At 43.6% G+C, this 21236-nt stretch overlaps 1 pseudogene across 1 annotated transcript in view; it reads right to left on the bottom strand.

Annotated features, from left to right (window-relative positions):
* LOC309608268 (large ribosomal subunit protein eL42 pseudogene) overlaps window positions 1–20699 on the bottom strand; it is a 217967-nt pseudogene extending 197268 nt beyond the window's left edge. Inside the window, exons 1-2 of the transcript XR_014249670.1 lie at window positions 17497–20699; window positions 14487–17382 (exon numbers count right to left, since the gene is read on the bottom strand). The product of XR_014249670.1 is annotated as a large ribosomal subunit protein eL42 pseudogene (transcript). The remainder of the gene's footprint in view (window positions 1–14486; window positions 17383–17496) is intronic.
* Between the last annotated feature and the right edge of the window lie 537 nt (window positions 20700–21236).

Genomic DNA, 21236 nt, shown 5'->3' with positions numbered 1-21236 from the left:
CATAATAAAAGGACCACAGCTTCACATCTGCCTTTCAAATCTTATGCAAATTTCTCCTGTGGCCAGGCTTAACCTGGAACCATGCAGAGAAGAGAATTCTGTGAAACACAGTTTCAGCTTAGCTAAATTGACATAATACAGTGCCACCACACTACACCCCATGACAGCTTGGCATCCAAACATATTTATTTTCATCATCATATTTAACGTCCAAATAAGACAATAACAAGATCATGCTTTGCCTTACATGATGCAACTATCTGTAAAAGAGGATACAGAGTTCTTTTATCCATCTTTGGCAGATGTTCATTCCTCTTCCAGCTGAGTCATGCTCATCTAGAGATATTTGGTAAATTACTGAGGCATAAAGTTAACTACTGTTAACACATCTTATGTTAGATGGTAAAGAAATGGGAGCGGTAAAGAAAATTAGGTTAATATATTCATAGTAAAATAAGGAAGAAATACTCATAACCATTATAGTCATCATTTCTGCAACTGGTTATATGGTCAGAGCTGGTGTTTACCTTCTTCTACTGTCCATTCAATATTACCTTTGCCCTTAATAAGCATATTCAGGTGATCAAAGTTTCTTACCTGATGAGGTAATCCCATCTTTATCTCTCAAGGGTATGGAACACCAGCACTCCAGCATGTACTAGGTTGCTGTCATTTACCATTGATCTTTATCACAGGACATTGGAGAACCAAGAGATGCCCCAGGAGATCTCCTGCATCCAGACATACTAGCGTACTCTGCCTTTCCTCCCTGGTACAGTAGCCATCAATTTCCCCTTGATAAGATCAATCACCTATGCTTGCACAGTAGTTCCCCTTCTTTTCCTGTTGATTCCCTAGCATGAAGAGCCCAAAGAAGTCAGGAGGCAGTTCCAGCGTCCAGTTTAATGGAATCATCACTAGTGGTGGACATATTTCTTTTTTGTCTAAGTCCTCTAGACGAGAAGAGTCCAGAGATGCAGAAACAAAAAGCAAAAGTTTCACTAGAGGTAACAGAGAATCCATTCCCCACCCTTTGATTCAAGAACCCATGAATCCTGGCTATGAGAGAAAGAGCGCTATACCTTGGTCACCCATTTAGGGCATATACCTTATCCTGTAGGACATTGCCTCAGCTGGGACCATAACTATATCTGCAAAAGGGCCAGTCTACTGTTCTATCAGTCAGTTGCTTCAGAGTGATGGGGAACATGGAAAGATCAGGAAAATCCATGAGCAAGAGCCCATCACTGTATTTCACTGGCTGTAAAATGAGTTCCTTGGGCAGTAGCAATACTGTACTGAATACCATGACAGTGGATAAAGTATTCTGTAAGTCCACATATAGCGGTTTTGACAAAAGCATTGTGAGCAGGAAAGGCAAGTCTATATATATACTAAAAAAAGTATTTGCTCAGTGAGAACAAAGTGCTGTCCCTTCCATGATGGAAGCAGTCACTGTAATCAACCTGCCACCAGGTGGTTGGCTGACTCCCCCCAAGAAATGGTGTACTATCAAGGGCTCATTGTTGGTCTCTGTTCTTGGCATACTGGGGACTCAGCAGCGGCTGTAGCCAGATCAGCCTTCATGAGTGGAAATCCATGTTGCTGAGCCCAACCATAACCTCCATTCCTGCCATCATGGCCACTTTGTACATAAGCCAATAGGTTAAGGAAAGGTAGCTGGGGAAAGAGGCTGTCTGACCTGCAGAATGAGTCGTCTTGTCCACCAAATTATTAAGCTCTCCCTCTGCTGAGGCCATTCTTTGGTGAGCAAAGATGCAAATGTCTTTACTTTATGTGCCCATTCAGAGAATCTAACCGTATACCTCTTCCCCAGGCCTCCTTGTCATCAATTTTCCAAGTCTTTGACCACCCGGTCAAACCATTATCCACTATGCATGAATCAGTGTAGATCCCAGCCTTTGCCCTCTCTTCTTCCAGGCAAGATGAACAACTCCGTACACTGGAAGGATATTTATTCACCATTGTCCTTCAGGGACACCCAGGAGTGGGGCTATGGTTTTGTACTCATCTACCTTCACATACTGTCAGTATCTTGCAGAGAATCATATGTAAACCAAGTCCAATTTTTTTTTCTTAAGTCAACTGATCATAGAAAAAACCCCATGCAGCCATGGAGACAGGTTGAGAGGCAGGAAGCAAGGTGACAGGAACAAAACCAGCTACATAATTTGTGGAGCCCAGAGCAAAATGAAAATGAAGGGCCTGTTCCTCCAAAATTACGGATTTCAACACAGTGACAGTAGAGCATTAAACCAAATGTGGGGCTCTTTTGTGCCTGGGCCCTGTGAGAATGCCCAGGACCCTCGGCAGAAGTATGGGCCTCGGCATCTGGACCACTTGCTTACGCAACTTACTTGTGCTTTAGGACCTGTTTGAGCCCAATTTCATGTATGCCACTTCCATTTGATGACAGAGTGGTCCCTGCATGCCCAACATTGTGTTTTAATGTGTCAGACACCTGACACCTAATTCATGATGTGCCGCTCAAGTAATATGGTAACTTGGTGACCCATGGTCAGGGGTTTTCAGCCTCTACTAGGACCCAGGAGCAAGACAGAGCTATTTCTCAAAGGAGAATAGTTATCCACATAGAATGGCATATCTGCTCAAAATTCTGACACTCTGTGCTGTGATTCACCTATCAAGGCTGGCCAAAGGCTTCATAGAAGCATCCCAATCTGCCTAGACACTTCAAGCATCATTGGATGTGCTGGATCACACAGTCCAAGAGTTTGTACTGCAGCCTGGTTCTGTTGAAGTGCCCTCTGTTGTCCTGGCTCTCATTCAAAACTATGCAAGCAGGAGCTGAGAATTTATACAAGCTCTATCCATTAAACATGGGCCACAAGCATGGCCACAAAGCACAGCAGACCAGAAACTATGAACAGATCTATGTGACTCCATCATCACCAAAGAACAGTCACTCCTGGTATGTGGTCTGTTGATGTTTGGTGAGTAGTACTAGATTCCTTGAACAGAAAAGTTAAAACCTTTTAAGTCTGGAAAGCCATATGGTACAGTGGTTAAGGCTGGGGACTCCGGGGTCAGACTGTAAGAATCCCTGAGCTCAAATCTAAGCCCCATCACATTCAAGTCGTGTGAGTTTGGGCAAGTCATTGATAACTTCTCTGAGCCTCAGAGGGGATAATAATAGTTATCAATTATTTGCAACTATTACGAGTTATGATAGTTACCTAATAGTTATATCAACCTTGGAAGGTTGTTATAAGGATCCAATGAGCAATGTGTGAAGTACAGGGCTGAGGCACAGAGTGAGGGCTCAATGAATGATTAGCTTTTCTTAGAGATGAACGGAATATAGAAGTCACTGGATTTGGGTAGGAAGAAATCACAGGTGTGGCTCATGGGAGGACTGCCCCTTAAATATGGAAGTTGGACTCTCTATGCCTCTGACTTGAGGTGTCAAAGGAGAGAGGGGAACCAAGAATGTGTTCAGGTCACCGTTCTGCTTTCCAAACTGTGAGACCGTGGCAATTCCTCCCCCATCTCTGCATCTCAGGTTATCTCAGGTGTAAAACGATAGGGCTGATCTTTATGATTTCCTGGTCTCTCTCATCTCTGACAGTCTATGACTATGATGACTCCTACCTTCCGTGAGATGTGGGATCTTCCCCACCCACCCCCTCCCCCCACAGCCATGAGATCCCACCCACAATCCCAGGAGAGAGTGCTTCAGACAGGTCCCTGCAGCTTTTTGCCCTAAAAACAGGTCTGGCAAAGACCAATAAGAGGCTTTCGGTATTTATTAAAGCTCTGGCAATAGCTCCCACATATACAACTGAACTATTTTCAGCCCCAGCTATTTTCTTTTCCTTTTGAAGAGTGGGTGGATTTTAAGAAAAACAGACTAATTAGGTATATATTAGCATTGCCACAAAAGCAAAACAGTCAGATTTCCCAATACAACACCATGTCAGGGCTTGGGATTTGGAGGATTAGAAGGGAAGCCTGGCGGTCTTTCCATTTCTCACACCCAGGGGTCTTGTCTTTCTGACCAACTGGCCTCTCCCTGGGCCAAGTAAGGGGAGCTTCTGTGAGGGTCTCCATCCTGGGGGTAGAGAGTCAGGGGCAGCACGAGTCCCTCCTTCCACTCTCCAGGCCCCCAAGTTAAGAGCAAAGACACCACAAACACTTAAGCAATTAGAGAATAATTTAAAACAAATGTGCACTGGAGTCCACACAGAGCAAAGTAGGCTCGGCTTAATGTGCAATGTGGAAGAGTCTTCCTAGGGCTTTATCTTTCACTGGGGAAAAGAGGTTCCTTCCTGCACCAAACACACCCAGGATTCCGGTGAAACACCCACCCCCGCTGCCCCCAACACCTCCCCACACTCAAACACACACAGGACCTTCATTACTTTGCTGTTCCAAAGCAGCCTCTAGCCCAGTGGAGCTGCCCTTGAACATAAATTCCCTGGCATATAAACCAAATAAGTTTTGGCCGCATATGGCAGAAAATCCAAAATAACAGTAGCGTAAATGAAATAGAAGGGTATTACTTGTTCATGTAAAAGAAGCCCAGAGGTAGAGAGTCCAAGGCTGTGTATGGTATGGAGGATGGGAGGAGGTACCCAGGGGTAATCAGGAATGAGGCTGCCCTGTCAGACCTTCCAAGGACATGATTCTGACCTTGAGATTGTATCAGGCCAGCAAGGAGGAGGGCATCGGCCCCAACCTGCCTATTGTCTGCCTATTGGGCATGCATGTATTATTTTTCATTCATTCATCCCACAATGTATTTACTGAGCAGTCACTATGTGCCAGGTACTATGTTAGGTGCCAGGTCATAATGTGACTAAGGCAACTATGTCCACGCTCTTGTGAAGGTCACAGTCAAGTGGGGAAGACAGATAAGAAGATGTAAACAAAAAAAAATGAAATCTCTGGCTAAGTGGTACGTAGGAAACAGCCAGGATACTGTCACAGAGAATAGCAAGGGAGACCGACTTAATACAGGGTAGTACAGGGCACAGCTAGAATGCTGCAGAAGTGGCGGGGGAGGGACATCCATGGAGAAGGTCGTCAGGGCAGCCAGGGTTCTCAAGAAGCAGATAGAAACGATGGCAGATCTTTTGAACATGGCTGCTGCCAATCAAGTAGTCACCAGCCACACTGCAAAGGGACCCAGATAGACCTAGGAGAACACACGTACACTCTAACCACATGCCAGTCACAGCCAGCCCTGCACAGTTCGGTTCAACCTATATGGTAGAGGTGATGAGGCCCATTTAACGCAACCAAGATGCACTCAGGGCAGCTGCAGTGACCGGCCCGACTTCATTAAACAGCAAGAAAGAAACAAAGCTGCAGTTTGAACTCAGGTCCTCAGGATCCAGGCCCTTTGTACCTACAGCTACTCAACTCTTAAGGGGAAACTGATGTATTTCAGCGCATGCATTTGGGTTAGGGAGAGCAGGATACTGGCCCGAAAAGCCTGGTGCTGGTGCCCATGGAGAACTAACAGGCCAGACCCACAAGGGCACAGAGGCCAGCCAGCCTACAGCATCACGTTACACTCCCCAGACCTAATTGCTTTACAGACTAAACAGCACAATTTACAGCCAGCTCTGGGATAATGACGTCTCCCCGTCCACTTCTGCTCCCTTCCGGGGGATTCCAGCATTTTCCTCAGAGACATTAGACAGAGGCCCACAAGACTGAGGCTCTCCGGACTCAAAGGCAACCATTGTGAGAGAGGCGGAGGAGGGGCCCGTGGGAGGTAGAGGGACTAAGTGCTATCGCAGGCCCAAGTGCGGCGGAGGGGCCACCCCAGATAAATCTCACCCGCGCTCATCTGGAGAGGACACGGTGACACAGAGGTCGACCAGAAAGCCAGCAAATTAACTGCCTCGTGCTCATTCAAGTTTTTAAGTAATCAAATAACTCAAACCCAGGTAGACAGTCTTAATCCCCAGAAATAGCTTGCTTTATAAATCACCCACAGAAAACTGTTTCTCCTTATTCCTCCCAAGTCTCCCTTTTTAGTAGAAAGTCGTTATTTTTAGATTAAAAATAAGCCTTTTGAACAAGTCAGATGATCTTTCCGTGTCATTGCTTTAAAATATAAAACCTGAACTTCAAAAAGGGTTCTGCCCTTTTTCCAGAGTGTCATCTTCATCCATTTCTAGGCCATGCCTTTTACTTATAACCAGAAGGCCAAATTTTATGAACGCCACGACCTTATGTACAGAGATGGCAGTGTGAGAATTCTTACCGTTCTTACGTAAGTGTGCACTCAGAGTGTGCTTGTGAGTGCAGAGCCACGGTCAGCAGGCTTCCCTGTTCTCTTTATTCCTCTCATTTGTTTTTCAAGTTCCCTTTGAAGCTAAGAAAAAAATGCTTACATATTGGACAAAATTAGGGGAGAGTAAATGAGAATAGGGGTCGAAGCTAAGTTAGTACCATATTTATCTGCTCACGGAGTTTCATCAGTTGTTCAGTAGTCTATGCTTCTGGGAAGATTGGGCATATGCAACCATCATCAGCCTTATGATGAGGCCAGATCAGAGTCACTCAAAGGGCCAAGACTCTGTTCACTTTATTCTTATTAAGTGTCCCTTGGGCACCTTCTCACTTTCTTCCTGAACTAGCAAGTCCAGAATTCTGCTGGTTTTGTTTTATCAAACTTCTCAGCATTTCTACGTCTGCAACAGCAGAGCTGTGTGGTTATGATCAAGCTACCTAATCTCTCCATGCTTTGATTATCTCTTCTGCAAAAGGGGAATGACAGGAATAATGCCAACATAATGTATGTGAGGCACAGTGCAGGGCACACAAAACACTAGCTACTGTTGCCACAGTATTAATAATTATGATCATTATTATCCACATGATCAACCCTAGAATGGATAGTACTGATGTATGTTCTTTAAACAAAATGGATTTCCTCTCTCGACAAAATCACACACACGTAAATTATTGATATATTATTTTCTACCTTTTCTCCTGATACATCTCAACAGTAAATAAATCCATGAACATAGATGAAAAACCCTTTAAACAGGATACTGGAAAGGAGCAGTGGTGTGGGCAATCCTAACTACCAGCTAATCTGTACATGCAAGACCTGTGGTGTAGACAGAATCAGGGCATTCCTTGCTGGTCCCTACAATAGGGTGTGGATCCAAACAGCAGGGCAATCATGAATACGGGCTGCTTTCTGCCTCGGCGAGAGGGCTCCGTCTAGGACAGGCCATCAGCATCCGGGCCCCCGACTGAAGAACAGGATCTTCAGGTCAAAGGCTGAGTGGCTGGTTCCAAACCAGAGACAGGGTCTGACCAGGCCAGAGAAGCCAGGAAAGAGAGAAGAATCCAGGCAGGGCCAGACAGTGGTTACCAACCTCACCAACAAGTCCCCTTTCAGCACTCTTTCTGTGATGGGTAGTTCAACCTTGGCCGTCCTTCTGCATCCATATGTAGTCTGCTCTAATAATGAATGAGATAATAAACGACATTCCTTTGGCACTGGGGTTCCTGATCGGCCCCACAACTTGGCGCCTCACTCGGAACTCCTCCCAAGGAGGCTTGGCCTATATCCAGGGCCCACACCGAGGCCCCTGGAAGACAAAGTCCTACTGAGTTCCTACCAACCCCCTTGCTGATGAGATGTTTACAGAAGACAAGTGAGGAGACCAGGAAAGTTCTTATCCTGTGCTCTCTCTATTCTTCACTCATGTGAAGACTTTCCCAGCTTGGGAAAGAACAGAATTCAGGAGCTCCGAATTCAGCAGTGAAGCAGGTGTTGTACATCTCAGAAACCTAAGCAAAAAGTGATGACTTGGGTAGGATGCACATTGGGAGAGAAGGGGGAAAATAGCCTGTGGCTCTAACAACCAGATCTGACGCCCTAAAAAAGTCCCAGTGAGTCCTAAGGTGCCATCAATAGCCAATCAACACTCATGAACAGGATGTAATAGCATCGTGACATCCTGAGTTAATGTAATGCTAGCAGTAAGTGAAAGACCGACTCTTTAACCAATACATGCAGTGCTATTGCCAAAGAGGTAAACTTTTTAAAAAGCTTCTTGAAATACTGAAAACAGTTCTAGGTATTTTCGCCATAAGCTTCTTTACTGTAAACATTTTGCTGCATTTTTGCCACAAACGTTTTTGCCACATAACTAATTGGCCATAAGGCAATTTTACCATGAAAAATAAAAGAGGAACATTAGAAAGGACACAATGGAACATGAGAAATAAATTTAAAAAATTAAAAGACTTTATTGTGAAATACAAGATATCTGAATACATTTAAAATGGGTGTAGATTCATGCCAGTCTGTGCAAAGAACTGATTTTATTTTTATTTTGTGGGTTGTGCCTAAGCTCTTGTCTTCCAAGTCTTTCATAGTATCTTCACTTTTTTTTTTTTTTGCTTGTTGATTTGTCTCCTCATTTGGCATCACACTATTTCTTTTTTTGCTAACATTTCTTCCTTCATTAAGGGAGGTATCAGCTTCCCAACACTAGGATGCATGTTTGCAACTGAGCTTTACCGGGTCGTGAAAGCTTTACACTGCTGTGTATTCTTGGCATATTGTCAAATGTCCATGGATAGACGTTCCAAAATTCTATGGGAAATGTGGGTTCAACTCTGTGCCCTTGAGGCCTCTTTCTCCTCCAATGTAGTGTGTTTCAAAATTAAGAAATCAACTCTTGGGCTACAGTGAGGGTGATGGGAATGCCTACAGGTAGACTTTGGGGATCAGGGCCAGACAACCTGATTGAGGTGGCTAAAACCTCCATGGTTTCCAGTGGCTCAGAGGGGCGGAAGGGTGGACTGCACCAGAATCCAAAATAACTCAGTCTTCCCTGTGACTCTGGCCTCACCCAGTGGGACCAAGCCATTCCCCCACTGGCCAACTGCATGTCCACGTTGGCATTTTTCTCTGCAAAAAAAGTGGACAGATAAACATGGGCAAACCTACCTTGTGGGCAGGTTAAGGAGCACACTTCAAAAAAAAAAAAAAATCACAGGGAGGAAACAGGTAGGGGTCTTTTCCTGGTGTGTCCCAGCATCCATCAATGGCACTTCCATGGACATCAAATTTGCTGCACTCAGGCAACTGGAATCCCCAGACAGCAGACTCCGGCTGGGTAATTTGGGTCAGGGATATTCTGCTGCAGTGCAAATGGCTTCACTCCATCGTGCACTACTTGTTTCTTTTTATCCTGCCCCTAACTTTTTATGGAATCCTGCATGTAAGGCCAAAGTTACAGTGCCAGCAAGCACACAATGTATCCATGGGGAAATCATTATTCTTGTGTGTTTGAAGCGCTTGTTTGAACCGTCTTTAAATTATTTCTCTGGAAATCGGTCTGGCTTAAATGTGTTTATCCCTCTGCCTTTGTTAGGCCTTGTTTGCCTTCGCCGGGCATTGGTAACAGATGAGCAGAGTCATCGTAAGGTATTTAGCCCTTTGAGGCACTGTAGTTGCTTCCACATTTCTAGCCTAGATAACATCAACAAGAACTGGGAAAGGATGAGATGGCTAGATGCCCAGGGAGGGGAAAAGGAGAGTTTGGGGATCAAGAACTCACTACGGAGAAGCTAGAAGAGAGATCTTCAGCTATAGAATTGAGTGTGTGTGTGTGTGTGTGTGTCTGTGGGTGTGGGGGTGTGTGTATACACATACACACATTTCCCCCCCTTTCTTTCTGAAATGCAGTAGATATTACAGGAATCCCAAATCAGAAGCGAGATAACTAGGAGCTAATGAGCGATAAATTAAGTCCAGAGACATAACACAAAAGCAGAGTGGAAGTTCTATGTTGGGCCCTGCCCTTCTCTTGTGTGATTCTGAATAACTCACTTTCCCTCTCTGAACAGTGGAAAACCTGAACCAGAGCCAAGAGGCCTCCCAGTTTTGATTTTCCATGGTTCTAAAATACAAGGGAATTAATGGAGAAAAAGATCCCTGGGGTGCCCAGGCAGGGGGACTCTCCCTAACTCAGAAGGTGTATTGCGAGGGGGTAATGCAGCACAGGAGGTATGGCATCGTACTTAATAGTGTGAGTTCTGGAGTCCCACAGCAGAGGTTCAAGTCTAGGCTTTGCTACTTCCTACCTGTGCAACGTTGAGCCGGTTCTTAACTTCTCTGTGCCTTTATTTCCTCATCTATAAATTGGGGCTAATAATAATGGCTACCTCAGAGGGCTTGAGGGAGGAATAAATAATGCATATAAAGTATTTAGAACTGTGCCTACCTACCTAGAAAGTGCTCAGTGGGTACTTTTTTTTTTTTAATTTATTTATTTATTTTTGGCTGTGTTGGGTCTTCGTTTCTGTGCGAGGGTTTTCTCTAGTTGCGGCGATTGGGGGCCACTCTTCATCACAGTGTGCGGGCCTTTCACTGTCACGGCCTCTCTTGTTGCGGGGCACAGGCTCCAGACGCGCAGGCTCAGTAGTTGTGGCTCACGGGCCTAGTTGCTCTGCGGCATGTGGGATCTTCCCAGACCAGGGCTCGAACCTGTGTCCCCTGCATTAGCAGGCAGATTCTCAACCACTGCGCCACCAGGGAAGCCCAGTGGGTACTTTTTAATATAAGTATATATCTATATACGCACTGATGTGTGGATGTATACATCTATATGTGTATCACTCCAGTGGTGTTGGAAGGTCTATCAGTGAGTGTGGCAGAGACTGCCAGATGCCTCCCAATAGCTTTTCACCCTTAGGGAATAATTAAAACAAAATAAAACTCTTGTTTAAGATGCCAGGATTCAAATCCCAGCAAGCTGGTTCCAGAGCCTTGAGGCTCTGCAGGGTGCAGAGTGTGAGGAGGGTTGAGGTCAGGAAGTTTACTTGCAGGTCAAAGTGTGAGGTACAAGTGAGCCTTGTCTGTGTCCTGCAGACAGCATGGAAGCAACTAGAGCTACAGAGCAGGGGTGTGGGTGGATCTAGAGGATTTAGGACAGGGTGGAGGGTGGAGTCAATGATGGGCAAAGGCTGCGGTGGGGAAGCCAGTGGCAGGTTGGTACAGTCCTCCATTGAGATGGGCGAGACCTGAACTAAGACAGTGGCTGAGGGCGGGCTCTGGGCATCAGAAGGGACAGAGGATTTGGAATTCTCCCACCTGGCAGAATTGGTACAAGTCACGCCAATGACCAATGCGGGGAACAAAGGAGAAACATTTTTGAAGAGGAGAAAACGGTCATCTCGGTTTGGGATATTAAACTTGAGGAGCCTGTGGGGTCTCTGGGGAGATATGTTCAGGGGTTGTCAAAATAGAAGTGTGTTGCTTAGGACAGTAGTCCAAGCTGAGCGTGGAAATTCGGGTGGAGGGAGGGCAGTCTCGATCCAGGTGAAGACTGAAGCCCTGGGAAGGGATGTAACAGCTCAGGGAGGTCTCACGGAGCAGGGGAAGACAGCATGGCAAGAACCCAACTTGCATGGGTCTGCTCTTCCCCCAGCACACCCAGGGTGTCAGATGCCAACAGTGGGAAGCCAACCAGCTCCCAGATCTTCGCAGCATCCTGGTACCCACTGTGGCTTCCTCTGAACCAAGCCCAGGGCCTGCCATCTAGTACCTTGGCTCCCTTTCAAAGCCTTGTGAGTTCTGGACTGGAATTCTGTTACCAACCACTGACCAGGACATCCAGCCCTCCCTCTGATCTCTGGCCATGGGAGGCAGCCTCCCTCTTCTGGGTTTCCATTCCCAAATGAGCCTGAGGCTCCTTCAGAAGAGACCAGACATGGGGGAGACTCTGCTTTGATCTTCGAAGTGCATGAGAGGCTCCATCAAGCTGCTCACATACTCAGCCAGGTGTGTCTAACGACCTCGGAAGTGCTGGGCAGGAGAGGTAGCCTCCCAACTTCTCCTGGCCTTTTGTGCTTCTATCAGCTTGATCTCCACGAGGACACTTTTCAGCAAAGTTTAATACAGCAATTGATGTTTACATCCAACTCAATTCAGCCTGATGTCCAGTTTCTCTTTCCCTATATTTTAACTCAAGGATGGTGGGGAATAAGCTGAGTGTGAGGCCACAGGGTCGGGGGGAGAGCAGAGGTGTGAAAAAGATCATTAAGAGTACTAAAGATTTATTCCAAGTTGGACTTTTAGTTGGGAGAGGCCAGGAAAGGTTAAAACCTATGCTGATAGAGGGAACTTTCCTCAACATAATAAAGGCCATGTATGACAAACCCACAGCCAACATCGTCCTCAATGGTGAAAAACTGAAACCCTTTCCACTAAGATCAGGAACAAGACAAGGTCGCCCACTCTCACCACTATTATTCAACATAGTTTTGGAAGTGTTAGTCACAGCAATCACAGAAGAAAAAGAAATAAAAGGAATCCAAAAATATTTTTTTTCTTTTGGAAAAGAAGAAGTAAAGCTGTCACTGTTTGCGGATGACATGATACTATATATAGAGAATCCTAAAGATGCTACCATAAAACTACTAGAGCTAATCAATGAATTTGGTAAAGTAGCAGGATACAAAATTAATGCACAGAAATCTCTTGCATTCCTATACACTAATGATGAAAAATCTGAAAGTGAAATTAAGAAAACACTCCCATCTACCACTGCAACAAAAAGAATAAAATATCTAGGAATAAACCTACCTAAGGAGACAAAAGAACCTGTATGCAGAAAATTATAAGACACTGATGAAAGAAATTAAAGATGATACAAATAGATGGAGAGATATACCATGTTCTTGGATTGGAAGAAACAACACTGTGAAAATGACTCTATTACCCAAAGCAATCTACAGATTCAATGCAATCCCTATCAAACTACCAATGGCATTTTTCACAGAACTAGAACAAAACATTTCACAATTTGTAGGGAAACACAAAAGACCCCAAATAGCCAAAGCAATCTTGAGAAAGAAAAACGGAGCTGGAGGAACCAGGCTCCCTGACTTCAGACTATACTACAAAGCTATAGTAATCAAGACAGTATGGTTCTGGCACAAAAACAGAAATACAGATCAATGGTACAGGATAGAAAGCCCAGAGATAAACCCACGCACATATGGTCACCTTATCTTTGATAAAGGAGGCAAGCATATACAGTGGAGAAAAGACAGCCTCTTCAATAAGTGGTGCTGGGAAAACTGGACAGCTACATGTAAAAGAATGAAATTAGAACACTCCCTAACACCATACAAAAAATAAACTCAAAATGGATTAAAGACCTAAATGTAAGGCCAGACACCATCAAACTCTTAGAGGAAAACATAGGCAGAACACTCTATGACATAAATCACAGCAAGATCCTTTTTGACCCACGTCCTAGAGAAATGGAAATGAAAACAAAAATAAACAAATGGGACCTAATGAAACTTCAAAGCTTTTGCACAGCAAAGGAAATCATAAACAAGACGAAAAGACAACCCTCAGAATGGGAGAAAATACTTGCAGATGAAGCAACTGACAAAGGATTAATCTCCAAAATATATAAGCAACTCATGCAGCTCAATATCAACAAAACAAACAACCCAATCCAAAAATGGGCAGAAGACCTAAATAGACATTTCTCCAAAGAAGATATACAGATTGCCAACAAACACATGAAAGAATGCTCAACATCATTAATCATTAGAGAAATGCAACTCAAAACTACAATGAGATATCCTCTCACACCGGTCAGAATGGCCATCATCAAAAAATCTAGAAACAATAAATGCTGGAGAGGGTGTGGAGAAAAGGGAACACTCTTGCACTGTTGGTGGGAATGTAAATTGATACAGCCACTATGGAGAACAGTATGGAGGTTCCTTAAAAAACTAAAAATAGAACTACCATACGACCCAGCAATCCCACTACTGGGCATATACCCTGAGAAAACCATAATTCAAAAATAGTCATGGGGCTTCCCTGGTAGCGCAGTGGTTGAGAATCTGCCTGCTAATGCAGGGGACACGGGTTCGAGCCCTGGTCTGGGAAGATCCCACATGCCGCGGAGCAGCTAGGCCCGTGAGACACAACTACTGAGCCTGTGCGTCTGGAGCCTGTGCTCCGCAACGGGAGAGGCCGCGACAGTGAGAGGCCCGCGCACTGCGATGAAGAGTGGCCCCCGCTTGCCACAACTAGAGAAAGCCCTCGCACAGAAACGAAGACCCAACATAGCAATAAATCAATCAATCAATAAATAAATCTTTAAAAAAAAAAAAAAAAAAAAAAAAAAAAAAAAATAGTCATGTACCAAAATGTTCATTGCAGCTCTATTTAGAATAGCCAGGACATGGAAGCAACCTAAGTGTCCATCGACAGATGAATGGATAAAGAAGGTGTGGCACATATATACAATGGAATATTACTCAGCCATAAAAAGAAACGAAACTGAGTTATTTGTAGTGAGGTGGATGGACCTAGAGACTGTCATACAGAGTGAAGTAAGTCAGAAAGAGAAAAACAAATACTGTATGCTAACACATATATATGGAATCTAAAAAAAAAAAAAAGAAAGAAAGAAAATGGTCAGAAGAACCCAGGGGCAAAATGGGAATAAAGATGCAGACCTACTAGAGAATGGACTTGAGGATACGGGGAGGGGGAAGGGTAAGCTGGGACAAAGTGAGAGAGTCACATGGACATATATAGACTACCAAACATAAAATAGATAGCTAGTGGGAAGCAGCCACATAGCACAGGGAGACCAGCTCGGTGCTTTGTGACCACCTAGAGGGGTGGGATAGGGAAGGTTGGAGGAAGGGAGATGCAAGAGGGAAGAGATATGGGGACATATGTATATGTATAACTGATTCACTTTGTTATAAAGCAGAAACTGACATACCATTGTAAAGCAATTATACTCTAATAAAGATGTTAAAAACTAAAAGAAAAAAAAACCAAAAAAACCTATGCTGAGTTCCTACAGAGGAGATTGATTTTCTTTAGCTGCTCTGTGTCTGGTCTAAGAGGATGAGTTCTCCCCCTCCACAGAGGGGAGGGGCCGGTGAGCAGCTATTTCACAACCCACAGGTCTGCGAGGTGCTTTTATATTACGCTGCTCTCCCTCTACAGTAAGAGCATAGCAAGAGAGAAGGCTTCAAAGTACAGCAAGAAAAACTCGGGGCAGACATAAGAAGGAACTTGCAGGCAGTGAGAACCATTAGGAGAAAGTTCTAGAAATAGTATTTATCTGTAGTAATTTGGATGTAGTGTTTTGTTTTTTTGTTTTTTTGTTTTTTTTGCTCTGTTGGATCTTTGTTGTTATGCACAGGATTTTCTCTAGTTGCGGCAAGTGGGGGCTACTCGTCGCTGCGGTGCATGGACTTCGCGTTCCGGTGGCTTCTCTTGTTGCAGAGCACAGGCTCTAAGTGTGCAAGCTTCAGTAGTTGTGGCACGTGGGCTCAGTAGTTGTGGCTCACGGGCCCTAGAGCACAGGCTCAGTAGTTTTGGCACACGGGCTTAGTTGCTCCGTGGCATGTGTGATCTTCCCAGACCAGGGCTCGAACCTGTGTACCCTGCACTGGCAGGTGGATTCTTAACCACTGCACCATCAGGTAAGCCCTGGATGTAGTTTTATTGGAAGGCAAAAGAGTGGATAAGGCAAGAGTTTCCTTCCAGCCCCAGTAATGCATCCCCGAGAAGAAGGTTAAATATCCCTAAATTCCTCGGAAAAATTAGTTGGTGTGGAAGTGTGATGAAATGGCTGATGCCTAGGGTTTGGAGCCAGATGGACATAATGTTTTATTCCAACTTCAACACTTGTTAACGGGGTGGCCCTGCCCAAGTGAAAATAACCACACCAAGCCTTGGTTTTCTCATCTATAAACTATGGATAGCAGGGATCATAATAAACATGCAGGATTATTTTTACCTGCTAGAGAAAAATATATGTAAAGCAATCCACACATAGTGGGGTTCAATTTTTAAAAACTTGGATTGAGTTTTTCACTTACTTCTGTCTTTCTGTGCACATAATAAAGCCTCAAAGCACTTAGCTCTGGTTTCTATTACACTTGAAAATGCATTCAGATCTGACTGGGAGAGAGAGCGGATTTTCAGGGCAAAAAACAAACTCCATTGTCTGCTTGTTTATAATTAGTGACATATTTCCCATTACGTCTAGGACTGGCTGTGACTGGTGAGAGAAACAAGGCCCTGTGAAGTGTCTAGTTTGTGCTCTGGTTTAAGCTGCAGAGTTGTTATGACACCAACATCCATGGCTTATTGTCATGGAAGCATGATCCACGTCCCCGTGAAAACACCCAACACACAAATGACCCCTGGGGAATGTAAATCAGGGGAGATATCACTTCAAAGTAACGTGAAAGCCAATCCTTTGTCTTTTCATCATGACTCCAGTGTTTACCATATTGCTTCTCTAAAGCACAGCCTCAATTCCCTCTCTTGGACCAGAAGCTGATTTTTAAAAGTCTCTATATTGGGAGCCTCTCAAAAGCCAAGGCAATGATGCTGTGTTGTATTTGTGAACTCAGGGGAGCAAGGACAGCAGGACAGCATCTTGTGATGAAGTGTATTTGGCAAATGAAAAATACCCACCACCTGCAAGCCTCTCACTGGCAGCATGGATCCACTTACACCATCTCATCTGGACCATGGGGGAACTCCATGTGTGAGACAGCTGGCAGGACTGGGTGTCCTTCATGCTCTTGAGAGATGGGAATGAGCTGTCTACACTGGGATCAGACCCTTCAGTCTTACACTCCGTGCAGTGACCTGCCCAGCCGACCTTGGTACATAGGTCTCCGAGTAGCTGAGCTCTTGAGAACATTTTGAGGCACCAAATGTCATGTCTTTCTGATTTTTGTTCTCATCCTATTCCAGAAGGACCTCAGAAATCCCAGGCATAAGAGCAGCAAAATTCTCTTAGATCACTGACCCCACACATAAAATCTCCATTTGGTGTTAAAATCCCCACTATCAGTTGATAGGTGCTGGGCTATATGAGACACATGGCTTATATACACGGATGAAACCTATTACACTTTGTATTTCAAGAGCATGTCATGACCAGGGTTAATATCCAAAATATATAAACAGCTCATACAACTCAATATCAAAAAAACAAACAACTTGATTAAAAATGGGCAGAAGACCTGAATAGGCATTTTTCCAAAGACATGCAGATGGCCAACAGGCACATGAAAAGATGCTCAACATCGTTAATCAGAAATGCAAATTAAAACCACAATGAGATATCACCTCACACATGTCAGAATGGTTATCATCAAAAAGACCACAAATGTTGGCGAGGATTTGGAGAAAACAGAAACCTTGTATACTGCTGGTGGGAATGTAAATTGGTGCAGCCACTGTAGAAAACAGTACAGAGGTTTCTCAAAAGCCTAAAAATAGAACTACCATATGACCCAGCAGTTCCACTCCTGGGTACATATCCGAAAATAATGAAAACACTAATTCAAAAAGATACATGCGCCCCAATGTTCATAGCAGCATTATTTACAATAGCCACGATATGGAAGTGACCTAAGTGTTCATTAACAGATGAATGGACAAAGATGTGGCACATATATACACAATGGAATACTACTCAGTCATTCAAAATGAATGAAATTTTGCCATTTGTAACAACATAGATGGACTTGGAGGGTCTTATGCTAAGTTAAATAAATCAGGCAGAGAAAGACAAAATACTGTATGATATCACTTATATGTGGATCTAAAAAATAAAACAAACTAGTGAATATAACAAAAAAGAAACACTCACAGATATAGAGAACAAACTAGTGGTTACCAGCAGGGAGAAGGAAGGGGGGAGGGGCAAGAGAAGAGAGGGGATTAAGAGGTACAAACTACTATGTATAAAATAAGTAAGCGGGGGTTGGCAGCGTGAACACAGCCTGAAGGGGTTAGCGCACCACAGCTAGCCGGGAGGGAGTCCGGGAAAAAGTCTGGAGCTGCCGAAGAGGCAAGAGACTTTTTCTTTGCTCTTTGTTTCCTGGTGCGCGAGGAGAGGGGATTCAGAGCACTGCTTAAAGGAGCTCCAGAGACGGGCGCGAGCCGCCGCGATCAGCGCGGACCCCAGAGACGGGCATGAGATGCTAAGGCTGCTGCTGCCGCCACCAAGAAGCCTGTGAGCAAGCACAGGTCACTATCCACACCGCCCCTCCCAGGAGCCTGTGCAGCCCGCCACTACCAGGCTCCCGTGATCCGGGGACAACTTCCCCGGGAGAACGCACGGCGCGCCTCAGGCTGCTGCAACGTCACACTGGCCTCTGCCGCCGCAGGCTCGCCCTGCATCCGTACCCCTCCCTCCCCCCGGCCTGAGTGAGCCAGAGCCCCCGAAGCAGCTGCTCCTTTAACCCCGTCCTGTGTGAGCGAAGAACAGATGCCCTCAGGCGACCTACATGCAGAGGCGGGTCCAAATCCAAAACTGAACCCCGGGAGCTGTACGAACAAAGAAGAGAAAGGGAAATCTCTCCCAGCAGCCTCAGAAGCAGCAGATTAAAGCTCCACAAACAACTTGATGTGCCTGCATCTGTTGAATACCTGAATAGACAATGAATCATCACAAATTCAGGAGGTGGACTTTGGGAGCAGGATATATTAATTTTTCCCCTTTTCCTTTTTTTTGTGAGTGTATATGTGTATGCTTCTGGGTGAGATTTTGTCTGTATAGCTTTGCTTTCACCATTAGTCCTAGGGTTAGGTCCGTCCTTTTTTTTTTTTTTTTTACTTAAAAAAATTTTTTTTTCCTAATAAATGTTTTCTTAATAATTTTTTCCTTATTTTCTATTTTTAAAAAATTTTAAAAATATTTAATAAGTTTTTTCATTTTTTATTTTAAAAAAATAAAAAATATTTTCTTAATAAATTTTTTTCTTAATAATTTTTTTCTTATTTTTTATTATAAAAAATTAATAAATCTATTTTTAAAAATTAAAAAAAAATTTTCTTAATAAATTTATTCTTAATAATTTTTTTCTTATTTTTTAATTATAATAGCTTTATTTTATTTTATTTTATCCTCTTTCTTTCTTTCTATTTTTTCTCCCTTTTATTCTGAGCCGTGTGGATGAAAGGCTCTTGGTGCCCCAGCCAGGCATCAGGGCTGTGCCTCTGAGGTGGGAGAGCCAAATTCAGGACACTGGTCCACAAGAGACCTCCCAGCTCCACGTAATACCAAACAGCAAAAATCTCTCAGAGATCTCCATCTCAACATCAAGACCCAGCTTCACTCAACGACCAGCAAGCTACAGTGCTGGACACCCTATGCCAAACACCTAGCAAGACAGGAACACAGCTCCATCCATTAGCAGAGAGGCTGCCTAAAATCATAATAAGGCCACAGACACCCCAAAACACACCACCAGACGTGGACGTGCCCACCAGAAAGACAAGATCCAACCTCATCCACCAGAACACAGGCACTAGTCCCCTCCACCAGGAAACCTACACAACCCACTGAACCAACCTTAGCCACTGGGGACAGATACCAAAAACAATGGGAACTACGAACCTGCAGCCTGTGAAAAGGAGACCCCAAACACAGTAAGATAAGCAAAATGAGAAGACAAAAAAACACACAGCAGGTGAAGGAGCAGGGTCAAAACACACCAGACCTAACAAAAGAAGAGGAAATAGGCAGTCTACCTGAAAAAGAATTCAGAATAATGATAGTAAAGATGATCCAAAATCTTGGAAATAGAATAGACAAAATGCAAGAAACATTTAACAAGGACGTAGAAGAACTAAAGAGGAACCAAGCAACAATGAAAAACACAATAAATGAAATTAAAAATACTCTAGACGGGATCAATAGCAGAATAACTGAGGCAGAAGAACGGATAAGTGACCTGGAAGATAAAATAGTGGAAATAACTACTGCAGAGCAGAATAAAGAAAAAAGAATGAAAAGAACTGAGGACAGTCTCAGAGACCTCTGGGACAACATTAAACACACCAACATTCGAATTATAGGGGTCCCAGAAGAAGAAGAGAAAAAGAAAGGGACTGAGAAAATATTTGAAGAGATTATAGTTGAAAACTTCCCTAATATGGGAAAGGAAATAGTTAATCAAGTCCTGGAAGCCCAGAGAGTCCCATACAGGATAAATCCAAGGAGAAACACGCCAAGACACATATTAATCAAACTATCAAAAATTAAATACAAAGAAAACATATTAAAAGCAGCAAGGGAAAAACAACAAATAACACACAAGGGAATCCCCATAAGGTTAACAGCTGATCTTTCAGCAGAAACTCTGCAAGCCAGAAGGGAGTGGCAGGATATACTTAAAGTCATGAAGGAGAAAAACCTACAACCAAGGTTACTCTACCCAGCAAGGATCTCATTCAGATTTGATGGAGAAATTAAAACCTTTACAGACAAGCAAAAGCTGAGAGAGTTCAGCACCACCAAACCAGCTTTACAACAAATGCTAAAGGAACTTCTCTAGGCAAGAAACACAAGAGAAGGAAAACACCTACAATAACAAACCCAAAACATTTAAGAAAATGGGAATGGGAACATACATATCGATAATTACCTTAAATGTAAATGGATTAAATGCTCCCACCAAAAGACACAGACTGGCTGAATGGATACAAAAACAAGACCCATATATATGCTGTCTACAAGAGAACCACTTCAGACCTAGAGACACATACAGACTGAAAGTGAGGGGATGGAAAAAGATACTCCATGCAAATGGAAATCAAAAGAAAGCTGGAGTAGCAATTCTCATATCAGACAAAATAGACTTTAAAATAAAGACTATTACAAGAGACAAAGAAGGACACTATATAATGATAAAGGAATCGATCCAAGAGGAAGGTATAACAATTGTAAATATTTATGCACCCAACATAGGAGCACCTCAATACATAAGGCAAATACTAACAGCCATAAAAGGGGAAATCGACAGTAACACAATCATAGCAGGGGACTTTAACACCCCACTTTCACCAATGGACAGATCATCCAAAATGAAAATAAATAAGGAAACACAAGCTTTAAATGATACATTAAACAAGATGGACTTAATTGATATTTATAGGACATTCCACCCAAAAACAACAGAATACACATTTTTCTCAAGTGCTCATGGAACATTCTCCAGGATAGATCATATCTTGGGTCACAAATCAAGCCTTGGTAAATTTAAGAAATTGAAATCGTATCAGGTATCTTTTCTGACCACAACGCTATGAGACTAGATATCAATTACAGGAAAAGATCTGTAAAAAATACAAACACATGGAGGCTACACAATACACTACTTAATAACGAAGTGATCACTGAAGA

Source organism: Balaenoptera borealis (genome assembly GCF_965194805.1).
Source record: "Balaenoptera borealis genome assembly, chromosome: 12".
Lineage (NCBI taxonomy): Eukaryota > Metazoa > Chordata > Mammalia > Artiodactyla > Balaenopteridae > Balaenoptera > Balaenoptera borealis.
Note: the sequence above shows the minus strand (reverse complement) of the source record. Positions and strands in the feature narration are given on the sequence as shown.